At 37.9% G+C, this 21,632-nt stretch overlaps 1 protein-coding gene across 1 annotated transcript in view; it reads right to left on the reverse strand.

Moving 5' to 3' along the window:
• FAM19A1 (family with sequence similarity 19 (chemokine (C-C motif)-like), member A1) overlaps positions 1 to 21,632 on the reverse strand; it is a 216,656-nt gene that overhangs the window by 52,267 nt on the left and 142,757 nt on the right. The window lies entirely within an intron of this gene.

Genomic DNA, 21,632 nt, shown 5'->3' on the forward strand with positions numbered 1-21,632 from the left:
CTTTCCAGCTGGAATAATTAGGCTGATAAGAAATACGATTTAGGCACAGCTGATGATGAGAAATGAATATAGAAATGTGCAGGAGAAGTATTTACTAAGAAAGGATTTAGAAATTATTCTATGTCAACCATGTGAACACTGTTTGGTCCTCCTAGAGTCTCGCTTTTGCCCAACAGGCTTTCACCAAACACCTTGATGTTTCTGGATCTCTAAAGCTGCCTGTGCTTTTCATTAAATGCCTTTATCTTCAGCCTGCTCTTCAAATTAGAAAACTGTATTACTTTTCCCATCAACCTCAAAAGAGTCCCAAAATTGCTTATTACAGCTATAACACGTCCTTTATTGCTTTGTATGACACATGATGCTTTTAGGATTTCTGTTAAATATTCATAAATTAATCTACTGATTACAAAGATGATGAGCAATAAACAGCTTTAAAATCCAGGCTTTAAGTTAAGACAGAATGATGCAGGGATCTTAAACACTTGTGGAAAAACAGAATGATGTTGTTCTATACAATTTGTCTTTTGATATGATTGCTGCAGATAAATTCATCCCCAGATAGTTTTATCCACTAAGGTGATTAGCCTATGGAGAGTCTATGATGTGTTTACTGAGCAGAGTAACATAGTTTATGGTAATGCTCTTGTCATGCTTTATAAATGTGTGAGGTGGTTTTTATGAAGTAGTTAGATAAGGGGTGGTGAAAGTAATGGGATCCATAAAGAATGTACAGTGATGAAGAGCTAGGATTGCAGAGATACTATAGACAGACTGATACAGAGAATTATAACCAGTGCAGAAGCTGCGTTAATCTTCCAAAGAATGTCAATAAATAAAATAACAAAGAGGAAAGGGACTTAAAGGATTTGGCCAATGTGTAAAACTGAGATGTTAAGGTGGGATCAAAGTGATGACCATAGGTTACAGCATATGGAAGGAAAATGTCACTGTACAGGTGCTGGATGCTATGAGCCACAGCAGTAAATTCTATCCTCTGCTGTGGCTAAGCAATGTCAAGCAATCATTTCTCTGTCGTTTTCCCGTGGACAAGTGTGCACATTATCCCACCCCATATATTCCTAGAGTCATTCACACTGTGACCACCAGCAGCTGGTCCTGCATTTGAGTAGAAAATGATAGCTTTGCCAGGAACTGACTGTACAATGGTACAGAAGGACAGAAGATAGAACTGAAGGAACAGAAGCAATCAGTTGTTTTTGCATGGGGAGTGTTTTACACTGCATACATTATCCATAGCAGAAGAACCTGGTAATCTCCAGCCTAAGGAATTTATAGCATTTGTTACTGAACTTCATTTAGCTTCAAGCACAAACACTTCAGTAAATGTTACGGACTGGATATGAGAACAGCAATATTTTAATTTTCAGACTACTACACTGTGGTTATAAATCAATGAGGTAAAAAATTATCTTTCAAAATAATCCATTTCATCCAGACCTAAGAATGATTAAGCTGTTTTGCTACTGGTCAGGACCAAAATATGCCTGAGGAAGAGAAGGGGAAGCAGAGGATGACATGGGATTCAAACCTTACTGCCCTCAAAATTTAACTCTTCATTGTGGCCACTTCAATGGGAGGCTTTAGTGGAGGGTGGTTGCTTCCTCCTCACCACAATTTTAAGACAGAGGACAGCAGCAATACTTTATTTCATACTAACTTATTTTCTTCTTTTTGTTTTATTTTGTTTTGGTAACATTCATCTCAAACCAAACAAGTCTGACTGATTTTGTCTTTTTCCAAACTACTTTAAGCATTCCCCAAACCTCCTTTCCCCTACATTTTCCCACAGTCACTATCTTGAGCTGCCAATTTTACCATGTGTCTCCATGTTTTGATGTTTTTCTCCTCCCTGTTTCTGTTGATGAGCAGTATCTTATTTCCTGTCACCTTGATTTGCTCTGTCTTTCCACCCCTGCTCTCAGCATACAATTCTAACCCTGATTTATTCTGGTTCCGCCCCCAGTACCCTTTTTGTTACTACATTGAATATTTCTCTCTCCTCTCTCTTGAAGCTCTTAGTGAACAACAGAATGCAATACTACCTCCTAATAATTGATCACCTGTCTCCTGTTCAGATCTGTACTGTTTCTTTGAATACATGTGCAATTCAGTTCACTCTGTTCCCTTATAATATGAATAAAAATGGCTGAATACTTGAGTGGAATTACATGAAGTCTAGCGAGTAAATAATTTCCTCCTCTGAAAGCAACATATGATACATACAACGTTGGCTTGAAATTCATATTAATTTACTTTTTATTAGTTAAACAGCAGCAGTGTGCAGGGAGCTCTGCAGTTAGCAGAACCAAAGAGGCCAGGCAGAAAAGGCATTTAGTTTTCTCTCTCCTGTTTACCCTCGGTAATGACAACTATTCACCCAAATAGTACCTCTGACAACTTGGAATCAGCTTTTTTAATTAGAAGTTGCTTTTAAAACAGATTTTCTTTTTTTTTTTTACTGAAACATCTTTGGTGAAACACATTGACACTTCATTGGCAAGCATCAAAAAAATTAAATTCAAGATAAAATCTCTATGCCTCAGGGGGTGTATAATTCATCTAACTCAACTACTTTTAGCTAATGATTTCCAGTTCCTTTCCTATGTAGTACTACAGCCAAAAAACTTTGTGTCTTACTCACATGCTCATCAAAGAGGGGAAAGCATCTTAAAAACCAAAGTTTTCAAGACAGAGAAGGCAATAGGGAATTATTTCAACTATGTCTCTTATGATCACATTTTACATAAAAAACCTGAACAGACAAACAACTAAAAAAGCCTTAAAACATTTTAGTTTAAAATAAACCAAATTATATATTTCAAGGCAATCATGAAAAGAGAAAAAAGATATATGCATGTGTCCTTATGAATGTAGTGCGAATTCTGAAGGAAACAGGTAGTCTGACAAGTTGCAGATGCTGTGCTAATTGCAGCACTGCATGCTAATGGTTCTCCTTCCCTCGGTTCTTCTTAGACTTGTCCTGGTGCATGTCCAGCCTTGTCCATTTTCAAGCTAATTGGAAAAACACCATTTCATTCAACCCCAAATGTTTTGCTTCACATAACTCAAGTTTAACTGACATCCCATGGGGTTCAAGTGCATCCAGGGTGTGCAGCTACAGGTGAACCCCACCAGAGAAAACTACCTTATACTCTGAATCTTACCTGAATTTCCAGTCTTGAAAGTTTTGGATAATACTGAATATAAACCGGGTTCTCATTACAAATAAAAAAAAGAGAAATGCCTGCAAACTAGAAATAGGGCATCTCTGCCAACTCGTTTTAATAGTGTTGGAAATTAGAAGCAGAAAAGGTCATCTTGCCCAATCCTTACTCAGTATCAAAATGTTTCCCCCTGCACACTCATAAGCATCTTCTCAATTTATTTTCACATTATTTAAGCAATTGGGCTTCTACTGGTGCAACAGGGGATGCTTTGAAGATGCTGTTCTAGCGTTTAATGTGATCTACCATTGGGCTGAACAGCAAAAAAAAAGTCCTGTGGTTTTTTTGCTCAGTTTTCCTCATTAAGCCTAATTGTAATGCTATGACCAACTAAACACAGCAATTCCCTATTCTATGTTTACAGATGTCAGATATGTTTTAGGTGGTCATCACATCCCCCATCATCATTATCACCACTTAGACAAGCTGTGAATTTGCTGCTTCTCTTCATCTTTCTTCATAAGCTTGCCTCCATCACCTTAATTATGTCTACAGCTCTTCTCTGCATCATTGACATAACTGGTACAAATGTTTTTAAAATTCCACTATATAACAATAACATTATTATTAACAGTGATAAAAATTCTGCTCTTAAGATGATGAGTGTCATTATCTCCTTTTCAGAGAGGAAATCTGCTCAATTTTCCCAACCCAGCATTTATCTCTAGTCTGCTTTTCAGTACTGTTAACTAAGACACAGGCAACCAACACAAGTTAATCAAGTTTCAAGAATATTTGAGCATCAGTTTCTTTCCACAGGCATTTATCTATCACTGCTTAGGCACATAGGCACTATGGAGATAGGGAATGAAAAACAGTGGATAGATAGAAACAGAGTCAGATGCTATGTAATAGAAAATCTAGCCAACAGTCTGAGAGTGGAAGAGGAATGCCATATCTAATTGAAATGGTGCTCTGCGCTTTTGAGCAGTGTTCTCAACAAGGAAGGAGACTATTACCTTCTGCTCTTGGAGAAAATGCCATTGCTTTCCTATTTTTTTTCCATCCCCACTATAGCAGCTAGCAATTTTCCAGCATTAATACTTGAATAGTTCTTTTCCCCAGATATATTAGTTCACAATTTCTAGTTCCATTCACAGTATATCCTCAGCCTTCAAATTTTTCTGATCCTTTTTATTATGAGTTTTGGACTTCCATGACATCTGTCATTACACATATTTTAATATCACTGGTAAATAGGCAGAGGCCCTGTTTTTTTGTGAGACACAACCTGGATAGAGCAGTCCCAAAATATTTATTCTAAAACTTGAAAGTAATTTTTTCTTGACAGAAAACTAAACTAGCACTTGCAATACCTCTATGGCCCAAAAAGTGGCAAGAGGAACAGATTTTTAAGCCCAACCTGCTAAGATATCCAGCACTGCAAAGATGTGGGTTTATTCTTCTCCTTACTGCTATCAAAGTGCACACTAACAAAAAGGGAATTTAAACCCTGCAGCCAGGAAACTACCGACTTTCCACTGAACAAATAACAGTGTAATATCAGAAATACCTTTAAGGCAGGCTTGGTTGACAAACAGGTGTTCTCTCAGTAAGACAGTTTTCTTATTGATCTGTGCTAACATCTTGCAGAAGTGAACAATCTCATTGCCATGTCAAAGGCTAACCATCTGTGAACAAGTAATGCAGCCAGAAAATCCATGTTGCTACAATAATAGCTTTAGGACGTGGTTTTTATTTCAATCACTAGAAAAAGAAATCTAGAGAAAACATCTAAAACATTCTTTTCCTGATAAATTAGTGTCTCTAGAAAAATACTTTTGCTTACACAAATTTTATCTAAATAAATTGCAATAACTTGCCCAATCTATCAAGTAGGTAAGTTACTGAAATAGTTGGAAAGTTCATTTATTACGTTTCCTCCTTTGATATTGCAATCACCTTCTCTCAGTCTCGTGCATCATAGCCCTTCTCTTATTTAGAAAGTATAAGTCTCTGTGGGACAAATCGCCTCTTTAATATCCGAATATGTACGTTAATACTTTCAGGATCGGATACTTCTCTTTACATCAATAAATGATATTCAGCCATACTGGAACCAGAATTTTAGACTTAAAGGCCATTTTAGAGGATTGATATGCAAGCCCAGAATCATACTGAGAGGCAAATTAGTAACTGTGCTGGAACAGAAATCTAATGGCAGGACTTTCTCAGACCAGGAGATGGTCTTTTTAGAAATTTTCTAGCTCAGTGAGGTAGCACTAGGTCCTAAATAATTGTCATGTCAGAGGATGCTGAGGCTGCTGGGAACAAGGTTTGAATGAGGGATTTAATAATCTGTCTGCTACCTTAAAAACATGAACCAGGATCTTCCTTATATCAAGGTGATGAGTTATTACTACTATTATTGTTGTTATTGTTGTTACCTGCCTCTGAAGAGTTAATAGACATTGTCCATTCTATAACCAAGAGTTATGTTTATAGTTTTGTCATTGAAAAATCTAAGGTTCTGGCTAGATCTGGAAGGCTTAAACTTTGTCCTCTTGCGTACTGGTTATGCTTGGGGAATAGCCTCATGAAGTACCACCAGTGTGGCATCTAGAAACTGTGGTTCCTGTCCTCCTGATGATGACCAGCAAGGAACAAAGATGAGCTCCTGGTCTTTTCTACCCAGGCAAGAGTGCTTAAGCACAGATATTTCATTGGCGCAGTGGAATACGAAGATGTCTGGCATAACTAGCAACTACTGAAGTGAAAAGTGAAAGTACCTTCACATTTACCTCGAAGATAACGGTGTCAGTGCAGAGGTCACGGAGCAGAAAGCACATTGGTGTGTAACATTTGAGCTCCTGGTCCTGAGCTGCAGCACAGACAGAGTCAGGAAGGGAATCCTTAATCCCAAGACTTTTTAGCTTAGTGCACAGCACAAGAGAAAGCTGGGCAAGAAAGAGGCACAATGGGATGCAGTTGCCCCAGATCTCCTTTCCTGCTTTGTTCCTTCATATTGTCATTGCAGCAACCAAAAGCCTATCATCCCCAGCCAATGTAGGCGAGTTACCTATGAGGTCTATTCAATTTGTGCATAAATATTCCACTGCTTGCTGCTTTCCAAACAGATCAAATCTCCTGAGCATTTGTGGTCTGCTCCCCACTATCACTATTTTGTTGACTTGTTTCAGCTGAAAATTTGCACGATCTTGAAGCATTGATTCCAATCCTTTTTAAACTAGGTTGGATAAAGAAAGTATTGTAGAGACTGACAATAGAAAAAACTACTGCAGAGAGCTACAATAGAAAATACAACACTGTCAGTAATTCAGCGAGCTCATGGTTCTCTCTTCTTGGGCTCTTTCAACCCAAAATCTCAAAAACAACCAATTGGCACGTCTTGATGTATATTTGCATACTTGTTTACTTTTCAAAGTAATTAGCTCTTAAAAGTATTACCAGGGAGCTGAAACAAATGTACCATATAGTTCCAAAAACAATACAAGAGAAACTGTTAGCGTTTGAATGAATTTACTTTGCTGGTACCATGCATGTATCAGCTGAGTGAACACTTAATGTTGAACATTAATTAAACAAACAAAAGAAATGGCACAAAGCTGTTGTCTCTGTTAGTTTTCTTCCAAGATTAATCCTTGTTTATGTTAGAGGTATTGTGTCCTAAATAAATTATTGTGACTGCTTCAAAAGGGGTGATATTTCAGATGATTGAAAATATGCCCTGATCAATGCCCTACAGAAAGAAGCTCTTAGCTGTTGATGCTCACTCACTGACCCTCACTCGCTAAGAAATTCTTTTTATCATGCTGTGAATTTCATCAGATGGTCATCAGCATGATGGACTGATGATAGCTTTGCTCCCTTCTGGCCAGTTATCTAACATATGGCTTTCCAGTCAACTGCTCTTGGTTTTATGGCTTTTTTTCTGATCCTCAAGAGAGAAGGCATCAGACACAGTGAAAAAGTGTAAAACTGCACTGAAACTTGTTGAAGAAATACAGGTTTGAAGCAAATGTTTAATCCAAACTCCCCTGATATTTTTGGCAATCGATTTAAAAACATAAAGGAAAAAAAGAAGAGGAAGAGAGAGAGAGAGGAAAATAAAGTCATTTTGGCCAGATGATGGCAATCAAGATGATGTAAAAGTCAACAGCAAGAGATGAAATAAAATCTTCCATTTCAGCCAAAGTCCCTTGGGTAAGAATGAAACAGTGTCCTAAGAAAACTCCAGGCACTTCACAACTAGCAGACACCATCCATCAAGGTTATTTTCTGAGAAGTATCATCCACTGCTCTTTGTACTGGTCCCATAAGAGAGCCAGGTCTAATTATTGGCTGACACCCTGCAGGTTTTTGAAACCCCTCTGCAGAATTAGGTTTTATTAACCTAGTTATCAACCCATGACATCCATCCTAGCCTCACTCATTGCTTCCTAATAGGTGACTTTGGTGCATGCGCAAGAAGAAATGCAAACACTGAAGAGCTTCATCAGATTGTAAAATCAGTTGCCATTCACAGACACAAAAGAGTCAACCTCTCAACCCAGTTTCCCACCATAAAGCTAAACCGGATACCACTGACTCTTCTGTATAAGAATTAAGAAAACCAAAATACAAGTAGCCCATATCCTCTAGGCAAAAAAAAGATCGCAGTTTTATGTTCCTCATGGAACATCCTTATGGAATGTTACTTCATGGAAGATGACCAAATACTATGATGTGACTGCCAATATAAGCCATTAGAAAAGGGACAGGATTCTGACTTGGATACTTGCTGAGATTAGGTCTGAGATTTTTAGTATGGAAACCACTACTAGAGAAGTGTAAAAAATAAGGGCTTACAATTCCTTCAAAGCTCATGAGGAAATAATATAAGCTGGAAGAAATGACATATATATCTTTAAGGGCAGGTTCATAATTCTGTGTTTAAAGAACATTTGAACACACTTCTAGTCTCTCAGGAATAGTAAATGACAGTTATAAGGGCACCTGACAGTCCTCTGAACAGCTGGTCTGACATAGAACAGCAATTCTGCAACTCTCAGCCTGGGTACAACGTTAGCACTTAATTCCTATGAACAAGACAGTTCTCCACTGACCCTGCTAGATAAAAGAAAAAGTAAATCAAGTTATTCCACAGCAGTTTCTGACTTGGGGTGGCTGTATGGAAGTGCGCTAAAAGATCTGAGTGCTAGAAAAGGTTAAACATGAACATCCTGAAAAACAGGCACTTTTCAGAAACTTCAATTTTGGTACCAAAACAAAGTCCTCCAAAATCATTTGCTATTCTGGAAGGTGTGTCCCTTAGATCTGACTTTATTTATGATGAAACCAATAAATATTTATAAATAAAACCCAGTAAAATAGCAATATAAACCGAATAGAAGAGGACAAAAAAAGCCAACAGCAACTCCTTGAGACAATCCCCAAAACCCCATAAGAGGACATTAGGTTTGCCCAACCTATATATAACCTTATATCACCAAAGTAAATATTAAACTCACAGTGACATTAATATCAGTTAAACTTGTATATTTCTAACCAAAATAAGAATGACTTTCTGAAAAAGACTATTATTAGGAGTGCTGAACAAGAGGTTTGGTTTGTGATGATGTGTAATCAGAACACTGATAAATATCAGTTTTTACTGCATCTTCCACTATCAAATCCAGGAGTTATGACAGAATATGCAGTTGAAGGTTTAAACAAATAAGGGATACTTTCTCACACAAGACACATGAACTGAAGGTTTTCCATAAACTCACAAAGTGATTAGGCAAGCAAATGGGAGAAAACTCTTTTAAGAGTTACTAAACACAATCCCTACATCACAAACTACCAAAAACTGGGAAAGTCTAGAGGGAAATTCTCCCTATTTTTTTATCAACCCTATACTCTGCCTTAGCATGTGCTTCGCCTGCCACTGGAGCAAGACACTAGATTCCTGACCTGACCAAGTACGGTTGGTTTTAAATTTCCAGAGATGGTCCCAATGTCCCAGAAGTCATTCTTCTAGTCATCTGAAAATAGTAACCCACCACAGACCATGACCAAGTTATTTAGGACATGTATTCCTAACATAAGTTATATACTGAGAATTGCATATCCTGTTGCAGACCTTGCATTTCCACTTTTTCTGTTCTTATCCAGAGCAAATCTCTTTCACACTTCCATCTCCCATATTCTCTTTGTCTTAAAACCACATCAGTTTTGACGTGCTCTCTCAAAAGAAGATTTGTGCTATGAAATGCCATCAGAAGCACATACAGTTTTATTCATTTCATTCATCGTCTGACAGCCTGCCTCATGGAACCTTGTCCGGTGTCACTGCTACAGGGCAGCACAAGGAAGGAAATGTCAAACTTGTCACCAACACTCCCCAATTCTTTGATTTCTGCTGTTAGCCACTCCTTTTCCAAAACTTCTCTGTGCTTAGGCTTCAAATAAGGATCAGTCTCCAATGTATCCAAGGATGCATCCCAGGTTCACTGCTAAATGGCCCTTAAATGTGTACAAACCTGGAACACAAGTACTGACAAACTGGATCAGAACAATTGTCCATCATTTGTCCTGCACTTGTTCTGACAGATGAAACACACAGGGCTTCAAAGAAACACTACAGATGCCCCTAAATGAGACAATTACATACTTACATTCTGGGGAATAAAAGCTCCTGCCTCTTTGGAAGCATTTTTCATCTTAGGCAAATTCATGATGTTCAAACCATTCACAAAAAATATCCATATTATGTCCCTTATACTACTAAGTCATTTTTTGTCTATATAAAGCTATTTCCTTGTCTCTCAAACCTATTATGTGGTTTCTTTTTGAGCTTTCACTGGTGCTTTGGATCTGATCATAGAAGGGAGGGATGGGAATCCATAATGACATTCAAGAATCCAGTACTCAATCCAGTATTGCCCACCCATTTTTATCCTTGTATGCTGGAGCAAGCATTTCAATGTCACCAGTTTGGCCACCCCTACTTCACTTTGACACTGTTTTTTCCAATAACCAATGCTTTCGTAATAAACCATCCCTGCAGTTTCACCAGATATGTGATTTTTCCATCACCACTACAGGAGCAGTAGGCGGCCACAGGTGACTCCCCCTTGGGACTACTCTAGCTCTGCTTCCTAATAATTCCTGGCCTCTTTCTCTATTTCCCTCCTATCCTCTTGGGCTTGAACTCCTGTTATGTTATTGTGCAGTCTCTGCTATCCCCTAGAAACAATTCACCACACCTTCCCCGGGGTGCTCTTGTCTCTCTACAGTTTACATCTTGACAACATCACCTTCCCTACTTTACTTACATGATCCTTCACAGATCCATTATTCATTTTTCAGAGCAGAATGTTGTTACCAAATCACACACTGGATCATGTTAGCTATGGCGCAGAGTGAGCAGATGTGCTGCTCAGGAGATGAATTGGGTCATTGAATCGAGTAGTTAGGGTTTAATTAGAGTCCAGTAGTGTGAGAGACATCCACAAGGACTACCTTTAGCCCAGAGATGATTCTTTAAGTGGAACTTTGAATGCCCCTCTCCCTCCATTGAACATAAAGGGAAAATAATGCCCCAAGGTTAAAATTAGCATTTATGATTTCCCTTCAGTGTACACGTTTTATTTTTCCTGTTTTTATCAACATTGGAAATCATCTGACCTCATTCTACCCATTCATCTAGTTTTCTTAGTCCCTGTGAAACTGCCATGTTCTCCATCACCCAAGACTGTCAACTGTCTCAGTCTTTCTAAGTCAAGTCTTTCCATGTGCTTCATTTAAAAGTGGTTTTTATGCCTTACTTTTCCAAACTTGTCAGATCATTGTCCAAACCTTTGGTAAATGTAATTGAAGGTAAACTTGTCTCTTAGCACTAACTGATTAACATTAAAAGTCAGATACAACTGTAGCAAATATTTCTGTGTACCTCCACAAATACTTGAAAGTACTTAGCATATTAATTGCATTTCTGAAGATAATTCCATTACTTGCACATACAACCCCTTACATGTACACACACTGCTACATGAGCATTATTTAACTTCACTTTGTCTCAGCTGTCCAAAGACCACAAACTACACACACTTTTTAGCAGTGGTTGTGCATGTCAGACTGTATAAACTGGATGTGAATACAGAGGGTGGGCAATTGTGCACATCAGCATCCATCCAGGTCTGCAACCAGCAGTGCTGAGCATGCCTGATTGTAGTCTCTGTGTGCAGACATAAAGAGTTTTGCATCTTTTACTCATAGGGCCTATTACAGAAAATCTGTGTTCATTAAGGAAGAGCAGTACATTTTTCTGTATTTTTTTCAGAGCATTAAAATATGTTCTGTGACATATTTTTAGCTCAGTTCATTAAATACATGCACAAACATGCTCACATATCTATAATTCCAACAGGCTACTCTTACAGTTTTGCTAAGCAATATTAAACAATGTGTACTGCATATTTTGTGTTTTACTATTCCTGTCATGAGCTTCACAAACTTAATTGCCAGAGTGACAATATTTCAGAGCTGTGAATTGAGGACATTGTTGGAAGTCAATGTATTACATCTGAAGTGGTGGAAAGCAGATACTTGATATCAGTGGGTTTGTGTGGACGTGTTAGAAAGCCAATTCTGCTGAATGCCACCCATGCCTACAAGGGACTGTATGTCACTAAGGGATATGTCAAGCTCTTTCTACCACACCGCTAGATTCTTGATGCCAATCATCAAAAAGCAATTGGAGAAAAGGCAAATTGCTATCACCCTTGTATATGGTTTTTAAAATACGCTTTAGACCATGAATAAGAGATGCTGATTCCCCTTCCTGAATACGATAACAGGTTAATGCCCTTATGCTTGGGCCTTTTCACAAACTACCTCTTGTCCACTTCAACTTTTCCTTTGATTGCAGCAAATCACATGCACATCAGTTTAACTGAACAGCAACACTGATAAATGTCTGTAACACTCAACTCGGCTTCAACTTCTCGGTCTCAAGCTGGATGTTGCATATGGAGTGAGGGGGTTTTCTTCATTCCTACACCTACTGTTATCAAAATAGGCATTGGCTGTCTAAACATAATTCACAGGTAAAACAGAAGGGAAAAGCTCTCTTTGATAATACAGTAGAATCAATAGCTATAATTAACAAATCAGATAGCAATAACATACAGAAGTGGAATGGAAAAAGAAAAAAAGCTGAAGTTATGATTCAGTAGCATTAGGATTTTGAAGAAAACAAACATTTCCATCAGCTCTCACTCACTTTGAATTTCCTCAGCTATTTTGAGCATATGTAGCAAAATCCACTGAAGCGCCTTTCTAAGGTGCTTCTCAGGAATTAATGTAGCTGTAAAGAAACCTAACTCATAGGACAGCTCATAGCGATAAAGTTGACAGGAGATTTGATCCCTGTATGCCACACAAAATCTCAAGGCCAAATCCTGGTCCCGCTGAAGAAATTGGCAAATGTGGACAGGAGTTCACTCTATCTGCTTAAGTATTTAAACTGAAAACTGCCTTTCTTATGGAATGAGGACTGCACAAAATTAATCTGCCTTCAATGCAAGATCTAAAGTGGAATTTGACAATTCATTTTGTGGAATTGTTCCTTTCTCCCCTGTTCTGAGCTGTAAATGATTCACTTACTAGGACATCATCAAAAAGTCTTTGAAGTTTATCCACCACACTCCCAGGAATCCAAGTCTTTCTTTAGTTAATTTTGCCATACAGGAGTATCCTTCCAGATGTGTTAAGCTCCAAGATTGGATGGGTTTCTTGTTTTGTTTTTCTAGCAAAATAGGTCAAGAAAGAGAAAGGATGAAATAAAACATTCAAAGGAACATGCAACACCAGATCATTGTGTTGTTGAGGCTGAAGGGATCCAGCAAAAAAAACCCCTGCTCTACTAAAGGCAGCCTTGAATGGTTTTCAGGTATAAAATGTTGAAACCACTTGGTCCTGAATGACATATTTACATATTTGGACAAAATTATACAATCATAATTCCAAAAGCTTTTTGAGTAACATACCATGAACAACCAGGAAACTTTCTCATTAAACCCTTAGCATTTAATTTTCAATAGGAATAACGATATGTAATCATCTAGCTTTGACATTGCAGAATCATACACATCCCTACGTGAAGAGCTCCATCACATCTCTAAAGGCTACAAGCCGGGATCATTGCTGGGGAAGAGTATTTTTAGTAGTGTGTACCCCACACTAACCAAGCACTAACTGCTTTATGAACAACTGCATCACCTCTTCCCAGTGATCTATTGTGGCCATCATAGTGCCAAGAAACTCCCTGCTATATGCTTAAATTTATTGTATTTTCTTAGAAGAGTGGTTGGTTGGCTGGCTGGAGACAGTTTTCTACCTGGATGAGTCAATAAAGTAACAGTGCATCGATTTATTTGAGAAAGGTTATTGCTACAGCAAGACTGACTGAAAGTTGCTTAGTGGATAGTTTTATTTTGGAGAGAAAAGAGAGTTTCAGAAAGGCCCTGATTTTTGGATTCCTGCACTTAGCCTGTATGGTTGAGATTTTCCCTTTTACTACAAGAGTTGGGCAGTAATGCAAAATGTTAAAAAAGTGAATGTTTTTTCAGTTGTTTTCACTGCTTTCCAGCTCAAGCAAATGACTATTAAAGCTCATTTAGAACATGTCCAAAAAATAGTCTTTATTATAATAAAGTAATAGTTGTATCTTAAAACTTAGGGAAACAAGAACCTTGATGACAGTTTCTATAAGGCTCACCCTGATTATTATTTTGAGTCCAGATAAAAAGCCCTGTCTCATAAGGTGACTGATGCACTGCATTGCCTGCAAGGTTCCGGATAGACTTCAAATCTCCCTGCAGGACCTTCTCCTGCCTGGGGCTGGGACCCTCTTTAGCTCTTAGTGTTTCTTAGCATGGGCAAGCTGCTTCCCTGCTGAGTAGGTCCACTGATTCTCTAGCCCCATATGTGAGTAGCTTCTGAAATGGTTCAGGAGAGCATGAAGATGTTTAATGGCAACATACACACAACTAAACCAATCCTATCCCCAGGAACTTAACGAGATTATTCTGTAATTTCACTAATTAGATATTTTAGCTTCATCGACATTGTTCACATGGTGTCAAGTCACTGTAGAGCCAATCCACCAAATAGAATCAGAATGAGCCTTTTTGTTTGTGTTGGAGTTTTGGGGCTTTGTTGGTTTTTTTTTGTGGATTTTTTTGCAGGTGAAGCACAATGTTTAGTCATCATTCTTCCCATCACAGGTGGCAATCCCATTTTCTTAGTGACTATGCCTCTTATTATTTATCTACTGCTTTCTTGCTGTTCTTCTAATTCTTTTTAATCTTTGCACTATCCTACAGTTGTTCATGAATACTGATATCTCCTAGAGTCTTTGTCCCTTGAAAAGCCAGATAATGCAGCAAGTAGTTGCTAAAAATGCAAAGTAAAGTACTTAATTACCTAACCATTTCAGAAATACCAGCTCTGCTGAAGCTGAGGAAACCTATTTCAAGTCACCAAATAGCAATTATTATTACAACTTTCGTGCAACAATAGTCTGTATTATGTTTGTTCAAAAGACCAGGCAACAGAACATAATAAAAGGGTCACCAATTAATGCTAAATGAATAGTATCTATTTTCACCTATAAAATCAGAGACTGAGTGCAACTTCACTCCTACAATCTTCTTTGAAAAAAAGCAAATAAAGGAGAATGAGAGAAAATTTATGTATTGACTTTGAAGCACGGCATATGCTGTACTTAAGTGGAGATTATAATGCCATTTAAGGATGTATTTGCACATGCTCAGAGTGAATATCTCTAAAATCTGTGTACATATGTATAAACACAAACTCATTTTTAAACGTATATATGCATAAAGGTTCAGCTAGCTTAGAATTGAAAATTCAATTGTATTTTCCTCAGGAGTCCCTGACTATCTTGAAAGATATATGCAGTTAGCAGATAGCTTGAGGTACATTCGAACAACTGCTCTGCCTTTACCTGCTGTTATTATCAGGAAACAAGAGAAAACTGAGTGATGTCTTCTACTCTCCATCTAAAAACACCGCAGGCACTAGTAAGTGTTTTAAACCATCTCTGCCTGAATAGCTTTCTTAATGTCATCTGGCATATTCTGACATTTACTACCTATTTGCAAGTTAGGTAAAAAATTGAATACACAGATCATTTTCTAAAACAAAGTATCACATTTTGGTGATAATCCTGGTTCACCCTATGAATGTTAATTTCACATACATCCAGATAGATATGATCTATTGTGTTAATTAACTGTATCAGAGTTAATAACTCATTGGATTATTTTTCCGTTTCTCTCTGTTTGAAAATACCAAAATCAGAATCCTGAAATGGACCCACAACTAACATGGATCATCACAGTTATTATTGCTTGATATGTCTACTTGATGTAGCTTCAATGATTTACAGTCTGGTCCACGAAGCTAACATTACCATAAACTAGATGCAGTATCTCCTGCAAAATGATTCCTTTTTCTAACACAATTCGGTGTTTCTGTTCTTTATTATTGTCTTTTAGTTCTTTGTTTTAGCATGTCAATATATATCTAAAACTTATTTTGCTTATTTGGCTGTCATATATTATCTACATGACCTTATCAACACTGTCAAGCATCTGCTGCCTGGCAGTCACATTCAGTGCATTAGATCATGCAAAGCTTTTGACTGCAAGGAGATCACTGAGCTCATGTGTAAACACTTGCATTGTAACCATTCAAACCACTGTGAAAGGAACCTTTCTTTCTGTATTATAACAGAGAAGGGGTCATACTTTTTTCTGTGCAACTATTTAAAATCTATCATGAATTCTTCTCATTTTCCTGGTTTGGACTGCTATGGAAAATTCTGACTGAGCACACATTAATGTTCTCATTCTTTGGCACAGGTTGTGATTTCTCTTTTCTCAGTGCGTTGCACAGTCCTGAGTCATGGTTGCTTATTCTTGGACTTCAATTCCCGTGTTTGTTTGATCAAAGCCCAACTGTGTCATCTACCAATTAGTTGTGAGAGTTAAAAGCAGAAAATAATGTTTTTCAAAGATATTTTGGATACAGAAAGCAACAAATGTTAGTGATGCAATGACTGTCTACTTCATTGTTTCAGTCTAATCTTTGATCTTGTGGATCCATGTATATACCATTATACAATTATCACCCATGTGTCCCTGAACTCTCATGTATTTATTCTAGTTCTTACTCTTTCAGTCACACAAACACTTATTTGCACACGTTCCTTCTGTAGATGCAGTAACCACTGTGCAACTGCAGTAAGCAATCTTCGCTACCATCTCATTTTATGTTTAGGAATGATCAATAGTAGAGAAATTGTGTCTATCTCCTGCCTGTGTGCCTGTGGCTAATGCACAGACACACACACCTCATAGCCGTACAGACCTCATTACACATGATTACAAAGCATATTCCCTTGTATTACAATAAATATACAAAGCAATCCGTATTCACGTTGTGATATCAGGCAGGATGGACAAAACACTGCAGCTCCTCTAAGGTGATGAAGTCAAAGAGATTTCTACTCAATAAGAACTGAAGAAATGACATCAGGAATTTGGTATCATTAAGAGGTCCTTTCTATAAGTTACAAATAAGTTGCATTATATTACCCACTGTTTCAATTGCAGAATATTTTACAGATTGTTATATTACACTGCATGCTGTTTATAAGTTCTTATTCAGCAGCTCTTACCGGTTTCAAATAGAAACAATTGGACTCAGATCATGTGAAAATCTTTGAGGGGTTATTAAGGAGATAAAGAATTTGAGGCGTTATTGGAAAAAATGAATCTGATGCCTTTGCTTACCCCACAGGCAAATGCCTATTTTTGTTCCTGTTTCCAGAGGCAGAGCTCCAAAAATGTATGAACTACTAGGAGTAAGCTATACTTATTACCATCTTTGCATATATTAGAATAGTAAAATCAGAGTGGTGCCAAAGAAAGTCCTTACACACCCATGTGGAGAGGTAGACAGATGCATATACATAAGGCATGCTACTACTTAAACTTTTCAGTTAGGTGGAAAAATCATTCTTCAATCCTAAACTGCCCCTGAAATTTGGATACGTTGAATTTCAGATGAATATTTTATACTACATCTTCAAGGCCCTTCACTACAAGAAGTAAAATAATTGTTATTAAATTCTCAGGAGATTACAAGGCATGTCCAGAACACAGTGCAGAGGAGAGATTGGGCCTTTGTGGTGCACAACTTAGCACTGTGGAAGTAGATTTTGCTTTTTGAAGGATATTTGCCTCCAGCATAATACCAATAATGGAAATAATATCAGATCATATAAAGCTGAAGCTTTTATTCTCTATAGAACTAAGGAATGATGAGAGAAATACTCTGGGAATTTTACCCTTTAGATTAAATATTTGAGTCGTGAACGTCTGAGACAATCCGTTTCAGTTCTGAAATTACCTTGCTATCTCAAGCATAGGAAGAATGAAAGACACTTTCTGTATTACAATTAAGACATGGAAAATCTTATTTTCAACAAGATTTTATGCTTAAAGCAAGAGAAGATTTTTGGGTTTTCTTTATAGTGCTTAGACTTGACATCAGCTTTTTCCAGCACCAGCTAAACTTCAGCCTGTGTGTTCAAGGAATGATCTGGTCCCCCCTTGCAGCCAGTTCAGTAGAGAGTCTCTCCACTACTCTGGAAAGCCACTCAGGAGACCTGCACCCGCCTGCACTGGATCTCTATTCACAGCACGCTGCCAGCCTTTGGAGGCAGCTTCAGTTCACCAGCACAAATATTGCTCCTTTAAACTGACACCACTCCCGTTTGCTGTTGCGACCATCACTATCTGCAGGATGAGCCACTGCAGCAGACACATAGCAAGGGGGCAGTTACAACCTTTGGGGCACATCGCAGGGATAAACACGTCTCTCAAACATACAGACAGTGTGTAACATGGTGTAATAATATCCTTGAGAAGTGTATGGTACCTATTTATTTATGGACAAAAGAGCTTACAAGCTTTTCCTGCACTGAAATGTTCCTGACTTAATGACAATGAGAGTTTTGTCAGTAGTTTCTACAGACGTAGCTATGTTCAGGGCCTACACTTTCTCTTTTTTTCCCCCAAGTTTCTCCATGCACAGCCAATACATTTAGCAGCATAGATGATACACTGCACTTTTTCAAGTTATCTATCATCCCTTCTGCATTAGAACTAAAGCAAGCTCCTGTGCATGCTTTTCTGCAGCAACATGAGTACACTGTGCTGGTCACACAACAGTCACATTTGAGTTTCTGCACTGTTTGCTTACAGAAGCAGCTCCTCACCTGACACCATTCAAACCCCAGCCTGGCACCTAACAAATCACAACCACCCCCCTGGATGGAGTGGGTTTGGTAGGATCCAAAGGATCCAAAGATTTCCTCACCCTCTTGGAAAGCATCAGGTTGGCCACTGGCATCCTGGGCTGCTCTGGCAGCCAGCAGGCACAGAGGGGATGTGTGTCCCTCTATGGCACCTGGGGAACCATGGTGAGGCTTCCAGAAGTGTTCAGGAGCTCTCAGATCACAGGATTAGCACCTTTGATAAGAAATACACATTTTTCTACTGTGTTTGATGCTCTATATATTTACAGAGTAAAATCTTTCTCTTTGCGTTTTACTGCACTGTTTCAGGCTGATGGGCAGATGAGTTACAGATGTCCTAAACAGTTTACCAAAGGTTTGTTGCTAGAAAACTATACAAATAAGCACAGACCACATACAGTTTCTTTCTTTGTTCCAGCGCTGTTACTTCTGTAAGTTAGAATTTTCTCCCCCTTTCAAATTTGATCTATAAAGCTTTTATAAAGGTTCTGAAGGGTTTCCATTGACTAAAATAAATGAATTACAGAGGTAGAGATGATCATGACAGAAGGATTACAAATGTTTGCAGGACTAATACTATTTATTCTCAGGGACACTTTACAAACTAGACAAAGTAGCATGAGACTACTGTGTGTGCGCATGTGTATTCAGGAGTACTTGAGATATATTTTCTTCTCTATAAAGAACGTATTAAATGCTAGTTGTAAAGAAGTGACATCATCTCTATGTATGTAAATACTTTTTAATAAAAAGATTGGTGTTTTGAGTAAAAGTGGACTGGGACAGAGGGGATTTGCCAGGTTGAATGGGCAGAACTCAGTTCATTTCTCCAGTTCATTGACTTCTGCCTCAGTAAATATGCTTATTCAACAGAGTTTATGAGGCTTAGCACTGAAACAGCTGGGTGAAATCCTGTGACCTATGTTACACAAGAGAATAGAATATATAATTCTAGTGACACTTTCTGACCTTAAAAATCCTTGAGTCAATGGAATAACTCTGTAAAAAAGGGAAAAGTTTCAAACATCTTTGAAACGCTGAGTCCATGAACCTTGAAAAGATTAAGCCCATGTATTCCCTATTTTAATTTATTTTCTTTTTTCCATTGTTCAGATGTTAGACATCCATATACATAAGAGATAAAGTTTATAATTTGATTTAATTCTATCTCCACCTAATTCACTGGGGTCAATATGCAATACAATTAAAAAAACCTTAAAAATATAATAAATTCTGCTCAAAAAAATGATACAGCAGAGGCTGCTTATCATGAAAAAGGGAAAGGTGGATGGCATTTCTGGCAATAAGTGGGAAAAGATTTCCATAGTCTCATCTGAGTTACACACACGTAATGTTGGTGTTGGCCCATATTGGTGCTGAATAGTGAGAGCTTCATAGCTCAGCTCCAAGTACAATGGACTGAATTTCTCTTGGCCAAAACCAGGTCAACAAAAATACTCCAGTGGCTTTCAAGAGCTACAAGGGGATGATACGGGCTTATGAGTTCAAGGCACACTACACATGAAGCTGCACAAGCTGCTTTCTCCAGGGTCACACTGGAAAATTCATGACTATGAAGAAACTACAGAAAAATTAACACAAACATTATTTATTTGTATAAATTATTCTTCCACAGAAGAACCATTTGCCTCACACCAGATGTATGGGTGGGCTTGGTGATGAAAGGGAAAAGGTTGCAAATAAAAAGAGCAGAGAATTACAGTCAAAGAAGCAGTAAGATTTGTGTCACCAGGGGATGACTGGGCTATTTTATGCTGAGGCTGAAGGTGTGAAGCTTTCTCCAAAGGCCGTGCAAGGGGAAAGGAATTCCACTCATACAATTAACCAAACACTAAGAAAGAGAACCTTAAATCTAGTGGAATCTGAACAGAGACTAATACAGTTTAACAGAAAACATCTATGTGATTAGAGGACTAACTAAGAGCTCTTTAGAGGCATAATGATCTTTGGTAGGAAGGCCAAAGACTTGCACTTCTTTTTTACTACTAGTTGATTGGAACTATGTACATAGAATAAAATGTAACCTTGAGTTATATATGGACCTCCAGTCCTGATAACTACATAAATTGAACCAATCTTAGTATAGCTAGTGGAAATGAATTAAGCTTTCTGACTTTAAGGTTAGCTTTATTTGTTTATTTAATTTAACAGAAAGCAAGCTGCAGGTAACAATTTCACTACTACCAGGTTTTAGCATATGGTTAAATTATTTTCCAGAACTGGGTACAGTCCAAGTTGTATTTTTGGTAACTAGTTGCATATCAAACTGCAAAATTTGATCCAGATCTGCACTGTGAGATGCTGCCAGGAGTTTTAAGAGATCTCTGATTTGGTGTTCTGCCATTTTTCTAGAACCAGCTAATTACCAAGAACTATATTGCTTTCAGTGCTGGTGAGCAACATATATGTACGGGTTCAAAGATTTTGTACGAGGAATGACATAGTTCCTGGGACAGGAGAAGTACTGGTGGACTGAAAGTGAAATAGGGCTAGAGAATATTTCAGCATTTTCTACATTCCCTCTGAGTTTGCTTTCCATATACGTTTATTACTTAGGGATTTACTTGCAAAATTTGGGCTTAAAGCTCTTGTAACCTTAAAGAACTGTGCCCTATTATCCTATGTTTTCTTAACTCTTTTCCAGGTGCTCTATGACAGAGGCAACTGTTCAATACAACATGAAGTCTGTTTTTCTGGGCCACCTTCCTCCTATTTACTCCCGCATATGTGCTACTGAAGATTCAATTAATAGAAAAGGGAGACAGGAGTAACAATGCTTTTGTTTTTCCTAACATTTAATTATATTCCTAAATTAGATGAAAAGCAGGGAAATTATTAAGGATTTATTTTAGTTTTGCAAATATTTTCATGCCAATTTTAGGACCAGATCCTCTCAAAGACATGCCACAGGCAAAAAAACCCAAACCAAACAAAACAGAAAGTTGAATGCTTTTCATAAGCACAGACCATGCAGGTAACTTAAAGAGGATTACAAGTTAATAAAA

This window comes from Nestor notabilis, unplaced genomic scaffold, assembly GCF_000696875.1.
Source record: "Nestor notabilis isolate BGI_N333 unplaced genomic scaffold, ASM69687v1 scaffold4516, whole genome shotgun sequence".
NCBI lineage: Eukaryota > Metazoa > Chordata > Aves > Psittaciformes > Psittacidae > Nestor > Nestor notabilis.